Source organism: Elephas maximus, chromosome 1 (assembly GCF_024166365.1).
Source record: "Elephas maximus indicus isolate mEleMax1 chromosome 1, mEleMax1 primary haplotype, whole genome shotgun sequence".
Taxonomy (NCBI): domain Eukaryota; kingdom Metazoa; phylum Chordata; class Mammalia; order Proboscidea; family Elephantidae; genus Elephas; species Elephas maximus.
The window spans coordinates 77,916,853-77,934,549 of record NC_064819.1 but is presented as its reverse complement, the minus strand read 5'-3'; the positions used below and the strand labels follow the sequence as shown (position 1 = coordinate 77,934,549).

Below are 17,697 nucleotides of genomic sequence, written 5' to 3'. Positions count from 1 at the left end.
CAGGCTCGGGCGAGGCGGGGGTGGGGTCATTGGGAGAAGGGGACGTGGGGTGCGAGGCGTGGCCTCCGGTTTAGGATTGTATTAATTCTGTTGGCCAGGGCAAGTTCCAGGTTCTATGTAAAACGTATTTTTTCCTGCTTTTCTGTTTTTAGAAATAATCTTTTTCTCTTTTGCGAACCAACCAGTTTTCAGTCATTTTTTTATGTTTTCCATCCTGCAAGAAAGCTACACGATTGTCAGGATGGCCGAGTGGTCTAAGGCGCCAGACTCAAGCTTCCGCTTCCCGCGCTTGGGGTTTCTGGTCTCCAAAGGGAGGCGTGGGTTCAAATCCCACTTCTGACAGTATCTCGTTTTGTTCCCGTTCCAAAAAAAGAAACCTAGTGCGGTCGAGTCGACTTCCTCTTAGGATTCCTTAAAAGTTGAACCTTGGAGCCCACCACATCGGAGGTTTCTTCTTGCTCTTGCCGGCTTAACTCTCCTCATGCTCTTAACCAGCTCCTCCTATCTCTCTCGCCCTATCCTGCCCACCTCCCCCCCCCCCCCGCCCAAGTACGAGGCCATCACTCTCCGTTTCTTGGCCGTTACTCTCTTCCCACTGTCCATAATGCAATCCTTTTTGCCTCAAAGATGCCCAGCCCCGAATACTCTTGCCAAGGGCCTAGCGACTCTGTACGGATCTCACAGCAAAGCATAGCAAAGAAAGAGGCATCTCTGGCAACTCAAACCAAACAGTTGACAAATGAAAAGACCTGAACTAGAGAATTCTGGAATGTTTTCAGAGTCTTTCGGACGAAATTTAAAGCCCTGCAGCGCCTGATGCAGGAGAAAGCCATGCAAGAGGCAAGAGCACTGGGGAAGCCACAGGTCAAGCAACACCTGGACACCAGGAAGAGAGGCCCTCTTCCTCCCGCAATATCTAGCCAACATTCTCTCCAGGCAAATTCTCAGGGCTAGGAAGCCAAGGAAAACTACTTTAAAGACTCAGATTTATTTTCACAAGGCAGGGAAAAGGATGATTTGGGGCTGAGAGAAAATAAATCCATACTCAGCACTGCTGTTGTTGTTAGGTGCCATTGAGTCGTTTCGACTTATAGCGACCCTGCGCCCAACAGAACAAAACACTGCCCGGTCCTGAGCCATCCTTACAATCGTTGCTATGCTTGATCTCATTGTTGCAGCCACTGTGTCAGTCCACCTCATTGAGGGTCTTCCTCTTTTCCACTGACCCTGTACTCTGCCAAGCATGATGTCCTTCTCCAGGAACTGATCCCTCCTGACAACATGTCCAAAGTATGTAAGATGCAGTCCTGCCATCCTTGCTTCTAAGCAGCGTTCTGGTTCTACTTCTTCTAAGACAGATTTGTTCGTTCTTTTGGCAGTCCATGGTACAGATTTGTTCTTTCTTTTGGGAGTCCATGGTACATTCGATATTCTTTGCCAACACCACAATTCAAAGGCATCAATTCTTCTTTGGTCTTCCTTATTCATTGTCCATCTTTCACATGCATATGGTGCTATTGAAAATACCATGGCTTGGGTCAGGCGCACCTTAGTCTTCAAGGTGACATCTTTGCTTTTCAAAACTTTAAAGAGGTTCCTTGCAGCAGATATACCCAATGCAATGCGTCTTTTGATTTCTTGACTGCTGCTTCCATGGCTGTTGATTGTGGATCCAAGTAAAATGAAATCCTTGACAACTTCAATCTTTTCTCCATTTATCATGATGTTGCTCATTGGTCCAGTTGTGAGGATTTTTGTTTTCTTTATGTTGAAGTGTAATCCAAACTGAAGGCTCTGGTCTTTGATCTTCATTGGTAAGTGCTTCAAGTCCTCTTCACTTTCAGAAAGCAAGGTTGTGTCCTCGGCATAATGCAGGTTGTTAACGAGTCTTCCTCCAATCCTGATGCCCTGTTCTTCTTCATATAGTCCGGCTTCTCAGATTATTTGTTCAGCATACAGATTGAATAGGTATGGTGAAAGAACACAACCCTGATGCACACCTTTCCTGACTTTCAACCAATCAGTATCCCCTTGTTCTGCCTGAACAACTGCCTCTTGTTCTATGTAAAGGTTCCTCATGAGCACAATTAAGTGTTCTGGAATTCCCATTCTTCGCAGTGTTATCCATAGTTTGTTAGGATCCACATAGTCGAATGCCTTTGCATAGTCAATAAAACACAGGTAAACATCCTTCTGGTATTCTCTGCTTTCAGCCAGGATCCATCTGACATCAGCAATGATATCCCTGGTTCCATGGCCTCTTCTGAAACAGGCCTGAATTTCTGGCGGTTCCCTGTCAATACACTGCTGCAGCTGTTTTTGAATGATCTTCAGGAAAATTTTCCTTGCGTGTGGTATTAATGATATTGTTCTATAATTTCCACATTCGGTTGGACCGCCTTTCTTGGGAATAGGGATAAATATGGATCTTTTCCAGTCATTTGGCCAAAAGCTGTCTTCCATATTTCTTGGCATAGGCGAGTGAGCACCTCCAGTGCTACATCTGTTTGTTGAAACATCTCAATTGATATTCCATCAATTCCTGGAGCCTTGTTTTTCACCAATGCCTTCAAAGCAGCTTGGACTTCTTCCTGCAGTACCATTGGTTACTGATCCTATGCCATCTCTTGAAATGATTGAATATCGACTAATTCTTTTTGGTATAATGACTCTGTGTATTCCTTACCATCTTCTTTTCGTACTTTCTGGGTCGTTTAATATTTTCCCCCTGGAATCCTTCACTATTGCAACTCGGGGGCTCAATTTTTTCTTCAGTTCTTTCAGCTTGACAAACACTGAGCATGTTCTTCCCTTTTGGTTTTCCATCTCCAGCTCTTTGCACATGTGATTATAATACTTTGTCTTCTCGAGAGGCCCTTTGAAATCTTCTGTTCAGTTCTTTTACTTCATCAATTCTTCCTTTTGCTTTAGCTGCTCGACGTTCGAGAGCAAGTTTCAGAGTCACCTCTGACATCCACCTTGGTCTTTTCTTTCTTTTCAATGACCTCTTTCTTTCCTTTCCTCATGTATGATGTCCTTGATGTCATTCCACAATTCGTCTGGTCTTCGGTCACTAGTGTTCAACGCGCCAAATCTGTTTTTCAGATGGTCTCTAAATTCAGGTGGGATATACTCAAGGTCATATTTTGGCTCTTGTGGACTTGCTCTGATTTTCTTCAGTTTCAGCTTAAACTTGCATATGAGGAATTAATGGTCTGTTCCACAGTCGTCCCCTGGCGTTGTTCTGAATGACGATATTGAGCTTTTCCATTGTCTCTTTCCACAGATGCAGTCAATTTGATTTCTGTGTGTTCCATCTGGTGAGGTCCATGTGTATAGTCACCGTTTACGTTGGTGAAATAAGGTATTTGCAATGAAAAAGTTGTTGGTCTTGCAAAATTCTATCATTCAATTTCTGGCATTGTTTCTATCACCAAGGCCATATTTTCCAACTACTGATCCTTCTTCTTTGTTTCCAACTTTCACATTCCAATCATCAGTAACTACGAATGCATCCTAGATTGCATGCTCGATCAATTTCAGACTGCAGCAGCTGATAAAAATCTTCTATTTCTTCATCTTTGGCTCTAGTGGTTGGTGCGCAAATTTGAATAGTAATCATATTAACTGGCCTTCCTTGTAGGTGTATGGATATTATCCTATCACTGACAGCATTACACTTCAGGATACATCTTGAAACATTCTTTTGGACAATGAATGCAACACCATTCCTCTTCAAGTTGTCATTCCCAGCATAGTAGACTGCATGATTGTCCGATTCAAAATGGCCAATACCAGCCCATTTCAGCTCACTAATGCCTAGGATATTGATGTTTATGTGTTCCATTTCATTTCTGATGATTTCCAATTTTTCTAGATTCATACTTCGTACACTCCATGTTCGGATTATTAATGGATGTTTTCAGCTGTTTCTTCTCATTTTGAGTCACACCACTTCAGCAAATGAAGGTCCCGAAAGCTTTACTCCATCCACGTCATTAAGGTCGACTGTACTTTGAGGTGGGAGCTCTTTCCCAGTCATCTTTTGAGTGCCTTCCACCCTGGGGGGCTCATCTTCCAGCAGTATATCAGACAATGTTCTGCTGCTATTCATAAGGTTTTCACTGGCTAATGCTTTTCAGAATTAGACTGCTGGGTCCTTCTTCCTAGTCTGCCTTAGTCTGGAAGCGCAGCTGAAACCTGTCCTCCATGGGTGTCCCTGCTGGTATCTGAATACCGGTGGCATAGCTTCCAGCTTCACAGCAACACACAAGCCCCCACAGTACGAAAAACTGACAGACACATCGGGACATATTGTTTTATGACATTGGTTAACAACCCCACAACATGTCAACGCTCTCCCTTCTCAACCTTGGGTTCCCTATTACTACCAGAAAAAGAAACCAAACCCAGTGCCCTCAAGTCGATTCCAACTCATAGCGATTCTGTAGGACAGAGTGGAACAGGGCCATAGAGTTTCCAAGGAGCGCCTGGAGGATTCAAACTGCCGACCCTTTGGTTAGCAGCCATAGCACTTAACTACTACACCACCAGTTTGTATGTCTGTGTGTGTGTGTGTGTATACATTTTTTTTGTACCTGAAAGTGAGATACTGCTGTAACAAACCCTAAAGCATGTGGCTTTGGAACTGGTCAGCACTTGGAAACTGGTAAGACCTTCAGGAGAATGTTAGTGAAAAGGTCCCCGAAATGGGAAGACAATTTCTATCTGCTGCCTAGTCAGGAGAGTGAGGAAACTATTTTTAGAAGCAGAAGTAAAGGGGCCCCTTGTCATCTAGTGAAAAAGAAAGTTTAACGACACTGTTATTGTGGTAACACAGAAGGTAAAAAATATACCCAATGAACTGGGGTGACTTAGATAAGGATATTTCCAGGCAACGTGTTGATGGTGACCCCTGGCGTTTTCTAGCTGCCTAAGGTAAAGCTATGAGTTGGAATCGACTCGAGGGCACTGGGTTTGGTTTTGTTTTTTAAGATGAAATGGGTGAATTGTTAAGTATAAAAGAACCACGACTTGGTGTATATTAAAAAATAAAACCTTCTCGTTTCCAGCCCCTCCAGATGACAAGCAATGCCACATAAGAAAAGGCTTCTGGGAAAATAGCAGACCCAAGAGATTGTCAGAAAATAGGGTCTAAAAATGAAGCTAAGAGCATCATCATAAAATGTTTTGTTCAGACCTCAGACAGATTCAACTGGTCCCTCAAACAGACTTATGAATGAACAAGCATTCAGGTGATTTTAGGCCCAGCTTTCAAGACACCTTACCTGAAAGGAGCTCAGATGAGCTAACCTCTCTACTCCCCCAGGTCTACCAACTTACAGATTTTTGAACAAACCAATGTTATTGTTTTATCTCCCTGGTTTTGGGGGCAATTTTTAATGCAACAATCATGACAAAAATATAATATCACAAATGAACACTATAAAAGAGAAGAAATTCAAATAATGGAGCTCAAATTTCAAACAACATGTGGGAGCTTGTATTCATTCATGTTTAACATTTGAAGAAGGGAAAGGATCCAGACATGCTCATTTTGGAACCACCTCCAGGCTTCTTAGGCTAACAATTTCTCTCCATTCTGGACAGGCTTTTATTTATGCAGGGGCATGACTTAGAGTGGTGTGGGATAAGAATCTAGGGCTTAGAGCTCTGTGGAAAGCAGAGAACCAGGCCCACTATCCACAAAATTTTGCTGCACTGGAGGCTCTCTTTGCCTTCTTTTCACACTCTGATGCACATTGATAAAGTTTCTTTACCTAAGAAGGTGATAAAGAGTCTCTACAGAATTCCCACAAGGCCAATAAACTCTTGTGTTTTTAGTCTTCTTGGAAGAGAAAGGGAATGGCTCATTTATGGAATCTCTGGCATTCTTGGGACTTCTTTCCAGCCTCTTCAAACCTAGCTAAAGTTATTTATGCCTGGCTAGAAATGTATTCACACCTTCTCAGCTTCTGCGGCTGCCTCCTTCCCATCCTACAAAGGAGGAGGCAAAAGGAGTTGTTCCACTAAATCTTACCTTTTAGGGAGTTGAAAGACCTAAAACAATTACAACTACATTAGGCTGTCTTTAGGTTTAAGGAGAGATGTTATGAATTCTAAGTGAGTCCTGTTTGTTGGATAAGAAACACTGTATTATGAAATTGGGACCTCTCTTTTCTTTGTGTAGCATCACTTAGTCCAACAGAAGTAGCTAGGTTCCTATGGACTGAAGATCATGCCAATGTGTGTGGACACTGTCAGTGGATACTTGCTATTTTGAAGTGAATGACTATGACGGTATCTCCACAGAATATGATGTAGAGCACAGCCACTGAAAATGTGGTCTACAGACCAGTGCTAAACCGTAAGTGTTTGCTACCAGCCAGCACCATTTTGAGATACAGAGCTAGTGCCAGCATGTCAATCAGCTGTATCACTAAGCATTTTGTCTAGTTCTGTTGATCAATGGGTTGATTATTCATTTATTTATTAGTTGTAGAAAGAGTTTTTCAATGAAGTCAGCAGTGCATTTAATTGTATTCTGGTGAAAGTTTACATCTTTTGAGAACCAGTAACTGATGTTCCCTAACTGACAACTTTGCACACCACTGGTACTAGAGAATTGAGTTGCTGGTGGTAACAAATGGTTAAGAACTTGGTTGCTAACTGAAGGATTGGAGTTTCAAACCAATTTGTAGGCACATTGGAAAAGGTTTTCTGCTTCTGAAAGGTCATGGACATGAAAACTCTATGGAGCTCACTTCTACTCTGCAACACATGGGGTCATTATGAGTTGCAACTGACTTGATGGCAATTGGTTTGGTTTTTTAGAGTGGTATTAGAGTAAGACTCCAACATTAGAATATAGATCAGTATTCTGCAATTCAAAATGAAAGAGATTTACAAAATAGTATCCTGAAGCTCACAAAGTCCCCAAAAGAAGCAGACTATATTGCCTTCTAGCAGAAACAGTAGAGCCAAGAAATATCACTGCAGCCTTCACTGGCTGCTTGGCATAAACGAAATTACAGCTGAAGTCAGAGCTTCCCCACAACCAGATACCTCCTCTGCCTTACTTGACAAAAGATATGCCTTCCACATACCAGTCTCACTGGGTTGCCTCTGTTGGAAAGAATCTATATTTGATGCCTGCATCCTCACTTTATGGAAGTTTATGGCAAACATATTTGTGTTCCTTCTTGCCATGGTTATGCCCCTAATAAAAAAGGTCTAGAGGTAACCACTTCCTATCAGTTCCTCAAACTCCAATCTACCTTATTATCCAAGGTTTATATAGAACAGAAATTCATACTCCAACCAAATGTAGGAAGGAATCACACAAATTACAGCACCAGTGTACTGATTCATTCTCCACTTGCCCTTCCAGGAACATTTTCTGCTCTGCTCTTTACCTTGGAAGGCTGCTTTACTTGGGCTTTCTTGCACCCTGGCTTGTGGCAGGATTCAGCCAATGGGATGTACTAGCAGGAGATCAGATGTCAGGAAGAGAGGGAGAGGTAGATGCAAAAATTCCTCCCACTAAATTCCCAGCCAGGCTGTATTTCTCCCATGGGCACAACTCCTGGTGGGTGGCTCGTCTCCCATGGCAAGAGCTCTTGCCAAATTCTGATAACTCCCTTGCTTTTCCCTGCCCTTTTATGCCTAGGGATGCTAAGGACTCCCAGTGTTCTGGTTGCTCAGGGTTTTCTCCCGTCTTATCAGTTTCCTTAACTCTCTGTCAAGGACTTCCAGTGGTCTGTCCTCAATTCACTGTTTGAATGTGTGACTTTCTTCCTGCTGAAATACTGATTAATACAACTGTTATTGTTAGACCCCATCTAGTTGGTTCTGACTCATAGCAATCCTATGCACAACAGAAGAAATACCGTCCAGTCCTGCACCTTCCTCACAATCGTTTTTGCAGCCACGGTGTCAAACAGTCTAATTGAGGATCTTCCTCTCTTTCGCTGATAGTCTACTTTACCATGCATGATGTCCTTTTCCGGGAACTGGCCCCTCCTGATAATGTGTCCAAAGTAGGTGAGATGGAGCCTCAGCATTCTCACGTCTAAGGAGCATCTGGCCATACTTCTTCCAAGACAAATTTTTTCGTTCTTCTGGCAGCCCGTAGTCTATTCAATATTCTTCGTCCACAGCACAATTCAAAGGCATCAGTTCTACTTCAGTGTTCCCTTTTGTTGCCCAGCCTTCCAATGCATATGTGCTGAATGAAAATATCATGGCTTGGGTGTGGTGCACCTTAGTCCTCAAACTGACATCTTTGCCTTTGAATACTTTAAAGAGTTCCTTTGCAGTAAGTTTGCCCGATGCAATGCCTCATTTGATTTTTGACCTCTTCCTCCATGTACATTGATTTTGAATCCAATAAAATGATATCCTTGATGACTTCAATATGTTCTCCATTTATCATGACGTTGCTTGCTGGTCCAGTTGTGAGGATTTTTGTTTTATTTATGTTGAAGTTTAGTTCATATTGAAGGCTGTAGGCTTTGGTGTTCATCACTCTTTGCTTCAAATCCTTCTCACTTTCAGTAAGCAAGGTTGTGTCATCTGATATCCCTTAATCTGCGTCTTCTTCTGCATCTGGCTTGAATTTCTGGCAGTTGTCTGTCAAAGTGCTGCTACAACCACTTTTGAATGATCTTCAGCGAAATTTTACTTGTGTATAATATAGTGATATGGTTAGATAATTTCTGCAATCTGTTGGATCACCTTTCTTTGGAATGGGTAAAAGTATGGATCTTTTCCAGTTAGTTGAAGAATTAGCTGTCTTCCAAATTTCTTGATTTAGGTGACATTGCATCCCAAATCAAGTACTACACCTGTTAGGCCTATAGAAAAAGGAAGTGGTGGGATTGCTGTGTTTTTCTAAAGGTGACTATGTGAAGCCCTTCTTTTAGCTTGCTTTCCTCAGTGTCTTAGTCACCTAGTACTGCTAGAACAGAAAAACCACAAATGCATGGCTTTAACAAAGAGATATTTATTATCTCACAGTCTAGTAATTTGTAAGTCTAAATTCAGGGTGTCAGCTTCAGGGGAAGGCTTTCTCTCTTTGTTGGTACTGGAGCAAAGTCCTTGTCCCAATCTTCTTCTGGACGAGGAGCTTCTCAGGTGCAGGGACCCCGGTTTGAAGGATGCACTCTGCTCCTGGTGCTGCTTTCTTGTTGGCATGAGGCCCCAACTCTCTGCTGGCTTCCCTTTCCTTTTATCTCTTGAGATATAAAAAGTGGTGTGGGCCACACCCCAGGGAAACTCCCTTTACCTTGGATCAGGGAGGTGACCTGAGTAAGTGTGGTGTTACAATCCCACAATAATCCTTTCAACATAACATTACAATCACAAGATGGAGGGCGACCACACAATTCTGGGAATCATGGCCTAACCAAGACACTTTTGGGGGGGAATAATTCAACCCATGACATTCAGTCATTGGGATTTTGAATCTAAGAAACCTCAGAACTGAAACAAAACAAGGTTCTACTGATTCACTTGACTTAGTATGGTCATCCAAAACAATTCCTTCCAGGAAAATGAGAAATCCATTTTTAGGAACTTGTAAAGGATACAAGAGAAAGATTAATAATTTAAAAGTAGCTTTCAATGCAATATGGTAATTCATGATCAGAGACTGGAATGAAGACACAAAAGTCAGTGTTCGTGGTCCTTTGGGGTGACCCCAAAGGATTTCTAGTCCATTGCCTTAACCACTTGACCATAACTATAGATACTTCTAGGTCTTTACAATGGGCTTTATGTTGCCATATATCATCTATTCCATGCCATTTTTTGTTTTAATAAGAACTGACTGTAACTAATAACATCTTTCAGAAATGCTTTTTCTAACCAGGATCCAATCAAGGTCATTCATTGCATTTGGTTGTTTCCTTAATCCCTTTTAGTTTAGACCAGCCTCCCATCACTGTTCATTGTTTTTGCTTTGTTTTGACATTGACTTTAAAGAAAAAGTCCAAGCCAATTGTCTTGTGGAATGTCCTGCCTTCTGGATTTGTCTCATTGTCTCCTCATGCAATCTTTTAATTTATTCCTCTATTTCTTGTACATTGGAAGTCTAAAGGATTGGTTATATCATTTCAATTAATTGAGTAGATTCACGTTCAACATTTTTGGCCTGAAATGTGTATTTTATATAGTACTTACTTCACTTCAGGAGTCATTTGTCAGGATACCCAATTGACAGTGAAAATAAGTGGTGCTCCCAAGGTTCTTCATTTTTTCCCTTTCCAGTTGGCAAGTAATATGTGGGGTGGTAACTTTAGTACCATGCACATCTGTTGTTTTCCAATAACCCTTTGTCTAATATTTTTAAGATCGTTAATGGTCTTTGCCTAAGCCTATTATTTCTCTAGGGGTTCCATATAGTGATTGTTCTAATTCTACCATAACCCACTCCTCACTTATCAACATGGTTAGGTTTCTTTTTTTTTACTGTATTATCTTGCTTTTGTTCTGAATCTTTCTTCTATTCCTTCCTGCTTGGTTACCTTTACTTAAAAGGTGAAGAAAGGGTTCCCAGAGAGTCAAAGTAATGTAAAATATCACACTTTATTAAGTAATGAAGCATAAATTACTTACGCCTAATTCCAGACCTCACATTTTCTACTACTTTACATTGCGTTCAAAACAATATTTATGTTCTTCATATGAGGACTGGGGTAGGGAGGAAAGCAGAAAGAAACAAAATAAAACAACTTAACCCTGATCATTGGGCACACAAATTAGGATTTACGTTAGTAGTTACCAGTCCATGCATAAATATTTCGATGTCTTCCACAGAAAATGAAGTCTCTGAAACTATCAATTTGAGGGTGTAACTAATAAAACGTTACTGTGAGACAGGATGGAAAGTGAACAGTGAATGAATGCCTCTCACCTGAACCGAACCTCTAGGGATGTACCTACCTATAATTTATTATCCAACTGTCTGTCTGTCTATCCACGTATCTATGTTAAGATTTTATTCCAAGAGAAAGACCTTTTTGTTGTTTTTGTCTCTGGGCTCGTATTTCTATTATTATGTAACCTATGACCGCGCTGATTTCCCTTCCCATCCTGTCTCCCACGGACGGCAGAAAGAATAGAAGGGTTATGGTATATGACAGAAAGGAAAGGGCAAGAAGAAAAAGGCAAGAAAAGAAAAGGAAAAGAGAGGTTGGGTTACGGAGGGCGTGCGTAGGGAAGGAAACTGGAGGAGTGTGGAAAATGGTCACGCAATCCGCCTACACTTGCGGAAGTAAAAATGCCGACAATAGGATTGTTCGGCGAATACTTAAGTACGGCGCACGGGTTCAGTCCCCACTAATAAAAATACAACGTCTTAAAATAAAATATGGGCGAGAGATACCGTAAGCCTCGCGGAAAAAGCGCGGACAAAATCCGCGTCCTACGTCCTCTACTCCATAAAGCTGACGGTGTAACTCGCGGTCTTTCTGGGCAGTCTGGGCTGGGGGGTAGGGGAGCAGTGGGAAAACGGCCTGTGGGGTGGGTGGCGTAGTCTCTGGTCTTTAGAACTGCGTTAAATCTGTTGTCCAGCGCAAGTTTCAGGTTCCCTGTAAAATATGTTCCTTCCTGCTTTTCCGTTTTTAGAAATAATCTTTTCCTCTTTCCTGAGCAAAACAGTCTTCATGAAGTACGGTTGTCATCATGCGTAAGTGTTACACGCAGTGTCAGGATGGCCGAGTAGTCTAAGACACCAGACTTAAGGTATCCGCTTCCGCGTTCGGGGTTTCTGGTCGCCAGGTGGAGCCGTGGGTTCGAATCCCACTTCTGACAAGGTTTTCTTTTGTTCCCGCTGGGGTCTATTTAAAGTTTAACCTTCCAGCCCTCAACACCTAAGGTTTCTTCTAGGTCTTGGTCGCCTTAACTCTCCTCCTAACTTTCGATCACACCCTCTCTCCCTTTAAGCGTCGCCCGGTTTTGGCGGCCCCCAAGTACTGGGCCATCACTCTCCGTTTCTGGACCTTCACTCTCTTCCCAGTGTCCATAGTTCAACCCTTTCTGCCTCAGAGATGCCCAGCCCTGAATACTCTTCCCAACGTCCCAGCGCACCTGTACCAATCCCGTAGCCAAGCGCAGAGGAGAAAGAGGCATCTCTCGCAACTCAAACCAAACAGTCCACAAACGAGAAGCCCTGAACTAGAGAATTTTGGAATGTTTCCAGAGCCATTCAGACAAAATTTAGACCTTCTGATGCAGAAGAAAGCCATGCATGGGGCAAGAACACTGGGGAAGCCACAGGCCAAGCAACTCCTGGACACCAGGGAGCAAAACTCTCTTTGTCTTGCAGTCTTTCCAGGCAAATCCTCAGTACTAGGAAGCAAAGGAACAATATTTTAAAGACCCAGACATATTTTCACAAAGCAGGTAAAAGGATGATTTGGGGCTGAAAGTCAGTAAATCCATAATGGGCACAAACTAATACAGATTTATATCTATGTATCTTTTTTTTTTTTTATCTTTACCTGAAAATGAGATACTGCTGTAACACACCCCAAGGCATGTGGCTTTGGGACTAGGCAGCAAGTGGAAACTGGTAAGACCTTCAGGAGACTGTTAGTGAAAGGTCCCCAAAACAGGAAGACTGTTTTTATCTGCTGCCTAGTCAGGAGAATGAGGAAAATATTAGAAGTAGAAGGAGAGGGGGCCCTTGTTATCCACTGACAGAAAGTTTAGCAATACTGTCACTGTGGTAATGCAGAAAGTAAAAAATATACCTAAGGAACTGGGTGATTTAGCTAAGGATATTTCCAGGCAACGTGTTGAAGGTGATCCCTGGCTTTTTCTAGCTGCCTACAGTAAAAAGGGTGTGTGCATATGAGACAGAGAGATAAACTAAAGAAAGAATCTTTAATTTTAAAGGAACCATGACTTGGTGGTTATAAAAAAATAAAACTGTCTCAGTTTCAGCCTCTCCAGATGACAAACAATGCTTCAATTAACAAAAAGCCTTCTGGGAAAACATCAGACCCAAGGCATTGTTCAGGAAAGCAGGGTCTAAAGATGAAGCTAAGGGCATGATTGTAAAACCCTTTGTTCAGATCTCAAAAGAGTCAGCTGGTGCCTCAAACAGACTGATGAATGAACAACCATTCAGATGATTCTAGCCTCAGCTTTCAACCCACCCTAGCTGAGTGGATCCCAAATGAGCTATTCCCCCCACCCCACCCCCACGAGGCTGTCAAATTACAGATTTTTGAACAAACCAAGGTTACTGTTTTTTGTCCCTGGTTTTTCAGGCAATTTCTAATGCAACCATAGTCCTGCAACAATAATCATGACTAAAATATAATATCATAAATTAACACTATAAAAGAGAAAGAAAAGAAATTCAAATAATGGAGCTCAAATTTCAAACAAGACTGAGAGCTTGTATTCATATTTGACATTAGGGGAAGGAAAAGGATCCAGACCTGCTTGTTTTGGAACCAACTCCAGTCTTCTCATTCTAACAATTTCTCTCTATTCTGGACAACATTCCATTTATGGAGAAGTATATATATTTTTTTATGACTTAGAGTGGTTTGGGATATGAATCTAGGGCTTAGAGCTCCATGGAAAGCAGAGAACTAGGCACACTACCCACTGAATTGTGCTGCACTGGAAGCTCTATTAGCCTTCTTTCTGCACTGTGGTGCGCTGTAATATGTCTCTTTACCTACCCAGTACTAACCCAACAACCCAGTGCCGACCCGACGACTACGAAGGTGAAAAAGACTATCTGTAGACTTCCCACAAGGCCAATAAGCTCTTGTGTTCTGACTCTTCCTGGAAGTGAAATAGAATGGGTGGTTTATGGAATCTTTGGCATTCTTGGGAGTTCCTTCCAGCCTCTTTGAACCTAGCTAAAGTTATTTATGCCTAGCTAGAAATGTATCTATACCTTCTCAGCTTCTACTGCTGCCTCCTTCCCCTCCTACAAATGAGGAGGCAAAAGTGCTTCTTCCATTACCTGTTAGGGAGTCGAAAGGGCTGTAACAATTATGACCACATTGGGCTTTCTTTAGGTTTAAGGAGAGATGTTATGAATTCTAGTTGAGCCCTGTTTGTCAGATACCTGCCTTCAAAAGGAACTACTCGATCACAAACCTGGGACCTTTCTTTGCTTTGTGTACCATCACTTAGTCCAACAGAACCAGCTAGTTACCTATGGATTCAAGGCCATACCAATGTGTTTGATCACTGTCAGTGTGTACTTGCCATTTTGAAGTAAATGACTATGATGGTATCTCCACAGAATCTGATGTAGAGCACAGCCACTGAAAATGTGATCTGCAGATCATGTGTTTGCTACCAGTCAGCACCATTTTGGTATACAGAGATTGTGCCAGAATATAAATCAATTGTATTACTGAGCATTTGGTTTACTTCTACTGATCGATTGATTGATGATTTATTTATTTTTAATTTGTAGAAAGAGTTCCTTAATGAACGCAGTAGTGCGTTTAATTATATTCTGCTGCAAGTTTACATTTTTGTGAACCAGTAACTGATGTTCTCTAGTCAACAACTTTGCTGACCATCAGTATTAGAGAAATGAGTCTTTGGTGGTGCAAATGATTAAACACTTAGCTGCTAACTGAAAAGTTAGAGGCTCAAACACACCCGGAGTCACCTCAGAAAATGTGATCTGCTTCCGAAACATCACAGGCATGAAAACTCAATGGAGCTTAGTTCTTCTCTGCAACACATGGGGTCATGATGAGTTGCAATTAATTGATGGAAATTGGTTTGTTTTTGGGTTTGTTATTAGAGAAACATTACAACATCAGAATATAGATCATTATTATGCATGTTACAAAGAGAATTCATTATAGGAGTATGTCATGGATTGAATAGTGCACCCCAAATTATGTGTCAACTTGGTTATGCCACGAGTCTCAGTATTGTGTTGTTGTCCTCCATTTGGTGCAATTTCCCAAAGCATTGTAAATCTTAATCTCTGGCTGTGGTTAATGAGGCCAGATTAGTTTATGTTAAAGAGGATTAAGGCGGGATGTAGCAGCCTTACTCAGGTGCCATCCCTGATCCAATGTAAAGGGAGTTTCCCTGGGGTGTGGGCCACATCACCTTTTATCTTACAAGAGATAAAAGGTAAGGGAAGCGAGCAGAGAGTGGGAGGCTTCATACCACCAAAAAAGCAGCACCGCGAGCAGAGCTTATTCTTTGCACCCGGGGTTCCTGTGCAGACAAGTTCCTAGACCAAGGGAAGATTGATGACAAGGACCTACCTCCAGAGCTGACAGAGAGAGAAGGCTTTCCACTACATTTGGTGCCCTGAATTCACACTTCTAGCCTACTATGGGAAAATAACTTCTCTTTGTTAAAGCCATCCATTTGTGGAATTTCTGTTATAGTAGCACTAGATAACCAAGACAGAGTATAAGTAGAAAGAGATTTACAAAATACTGTTCTGAACCTCCCAGACTCCCTAAGAGAAACAGACTATGTTGCCCTTCAGCAGAAACAGTACAACTGAGAAATATCACTGCATTCTTACCTGGCTGCTTGGCATAAACCAAGTTACAGTTTGAAGACAGAGCTTCACCACATTCTCCCCAGAAACAGGTGCCTCTTCAGCCTTACTGGACAGAAGTTATGCATTAGGCATACTAGTCTCACCGGGGTGCACCTGTTGGGAGGAATCTATATTTGATGGCCGCATCCTAACTTCATGAAGGTTTGTGGCAAATATATTTGTAATCCTTCTTACAATGGCTATGCCCCTAACAAAAAATGTCTAGAGGTAAATATTTCCTATAAGCTGCTCAAGTTCCGATTTACCTTATTATCCAAGGTTTATATAGAATAGAAATTCATGCCCAACCAAAAGTAAGAAGGGGTCACACAAATTACAACCCCAGGGTGCTGATTTATTCTCCATTTGCCCATCCAGGTCCATTTTCTGCTCTTCTCTTTACCTTGGAAGGCTGCTTTACTTGGGCTTTCTTGGTCCCTGGCTTCTGGCTGGATTCAGAATCCCAATGGGAAGCACTAGCAAGAGATCAGGTGGCAGGAAGAGAGGGAGGTAGATACAAATATTCCTTCCACTCATTCCCTTCAAGGCTGTGTTTCTCCCATGGGCACAGCTCCTCATGGGTGGCTCCTCTCCCATGGCGAGAGGTCTTGCTAGGTTCTGGCAACTCCACTCCTTCCCCCGCCCCTTTATGCCTAGGGATGCTAAAGACTCCAGGTATTCTGATCCCTCAGGGTTTCCTCACATCTTATTAGTTTCCTTAACTCTATGAAGAGGCCTTTCAATGATCTCCCCTCAATACACTCTTTGAATGTGTGACCTGCTTCCTGCTGGAATACTTATTAATACAACTGCTGTTGTTGTTATGTGCTGTTGAGTCGATTCTGACGTAGCAACCCCATGTACAACAGAAAAGAACAGTCTCCATTCCTGCGCCATCCTCACAATGATTGTTGCAGCCACTGTGTCAGTCCATCTCTTTGAGGGTCTTCGACTATTTTGCTAACCCTCTACATGATGTCCCTCTCCAGGGACTGGCCCCTCCTATAACACGTCCAAAGTATGTGAGATAAATTCTTACCAACCTCAGTTCTAAGGAGCATTTTGGCTGTAGTTTTCCAAGACAAATTTGTTCTTTCTTCTGGCAGTCTGTGGTGTATTCAATATTCTTCTCCAACACCACAATTCCAAGCCTCAATTCTTCTTTGATCTTCCTTTCTTCATTGTTCACATTTTCCGTGCATATGAGATGACAGAAAACGTTATGGCTTGGGTCAGACGCACCTTAGTTCTCAAAGTGGTATCTTTGCTTTTGAACACTTTAAAGAGGGCTTTTGCAGCAGATTTGCCCAAGGCAATACGTCAATTTATTTTTTGGCATCTGCTTCCACTTGCATTGATCGTAAATGCAAGTAAAATGAAAATTCTTGACAATTTCAGTATGTTTTCTGTTTATCATAATGTTGCTTATTGGTCCAGTTGTGAAGACTTGTTTTCTTTATGTGGAACTGTAATCCATACTGAAGGCTGTAGTCTTTGGTCTTCATCAGTAAGTGCTTCAAATTCTCTTCATTTTCAGCAAGCAGGGTTGTGCCATCTGCACATCGTAGGTTGTCAATGAGTTGTCAAGGATTGAATTGAGTCCCACAAAAATGTGTGTGTCAGCTTGGCTACGCCACGATTTCCAGCATTGTGTGATTGTCTACCATGAGTCTTCCTCTATTTCTGATGCCATGTTATGCTTTGTAGAGTCCACTTCTCCAATAATTTACTCCGCATACAGATTGAATGAATATGTTGAAAGGATACAGTGCTGACGGATACATTTCCTGATTTTAAACCAAGCAGTATCTCCTTGTTCTGTTTGAAAGACTACCTTTTGGTCTATGTACAGGTTCTGCATGAGCACAATTAAGTGTTCTGGAATTCCCATTCTTTGAATTGTTATCTGTCATTTGTTATGATCCACACAGTCGAATACCTTTATATAGTCAATAAAATACAGGTAAACATTTTTCTGGCGTGCTCTGCTTTTAGCCAAGATTCATCTGACATCAGCAATGATATCCGTTGTTACACATGCTCTTCCAAATCCAGCTTGAATTTCTGGCACTTCCTGTCAATATACTGCTCCAACCTAGATATACCCAAGTCCACTTCTCATCCTTCCCTTCCTGACCAGT

General features: G+C 42.0%; 1 non-coding gene across 1 annotated transcript; it reads left to right on the top strand.

Moving 5' to 3' along the window:
* Positions 1–235: 235 nt before the first annotated feature.
* TRNAL-CAA (transfer RNA leucine (anticodon CAA)) lies at positions 236–342 on the top strand. The gene is made up of 2 exons: positions 236–273; positions 297–342. It is a non-coding gene; the product is annotated as a tRNA-Leu (tRNA).
* Positions 343–17,697: the final 17,355 nt, after the last annotated feature.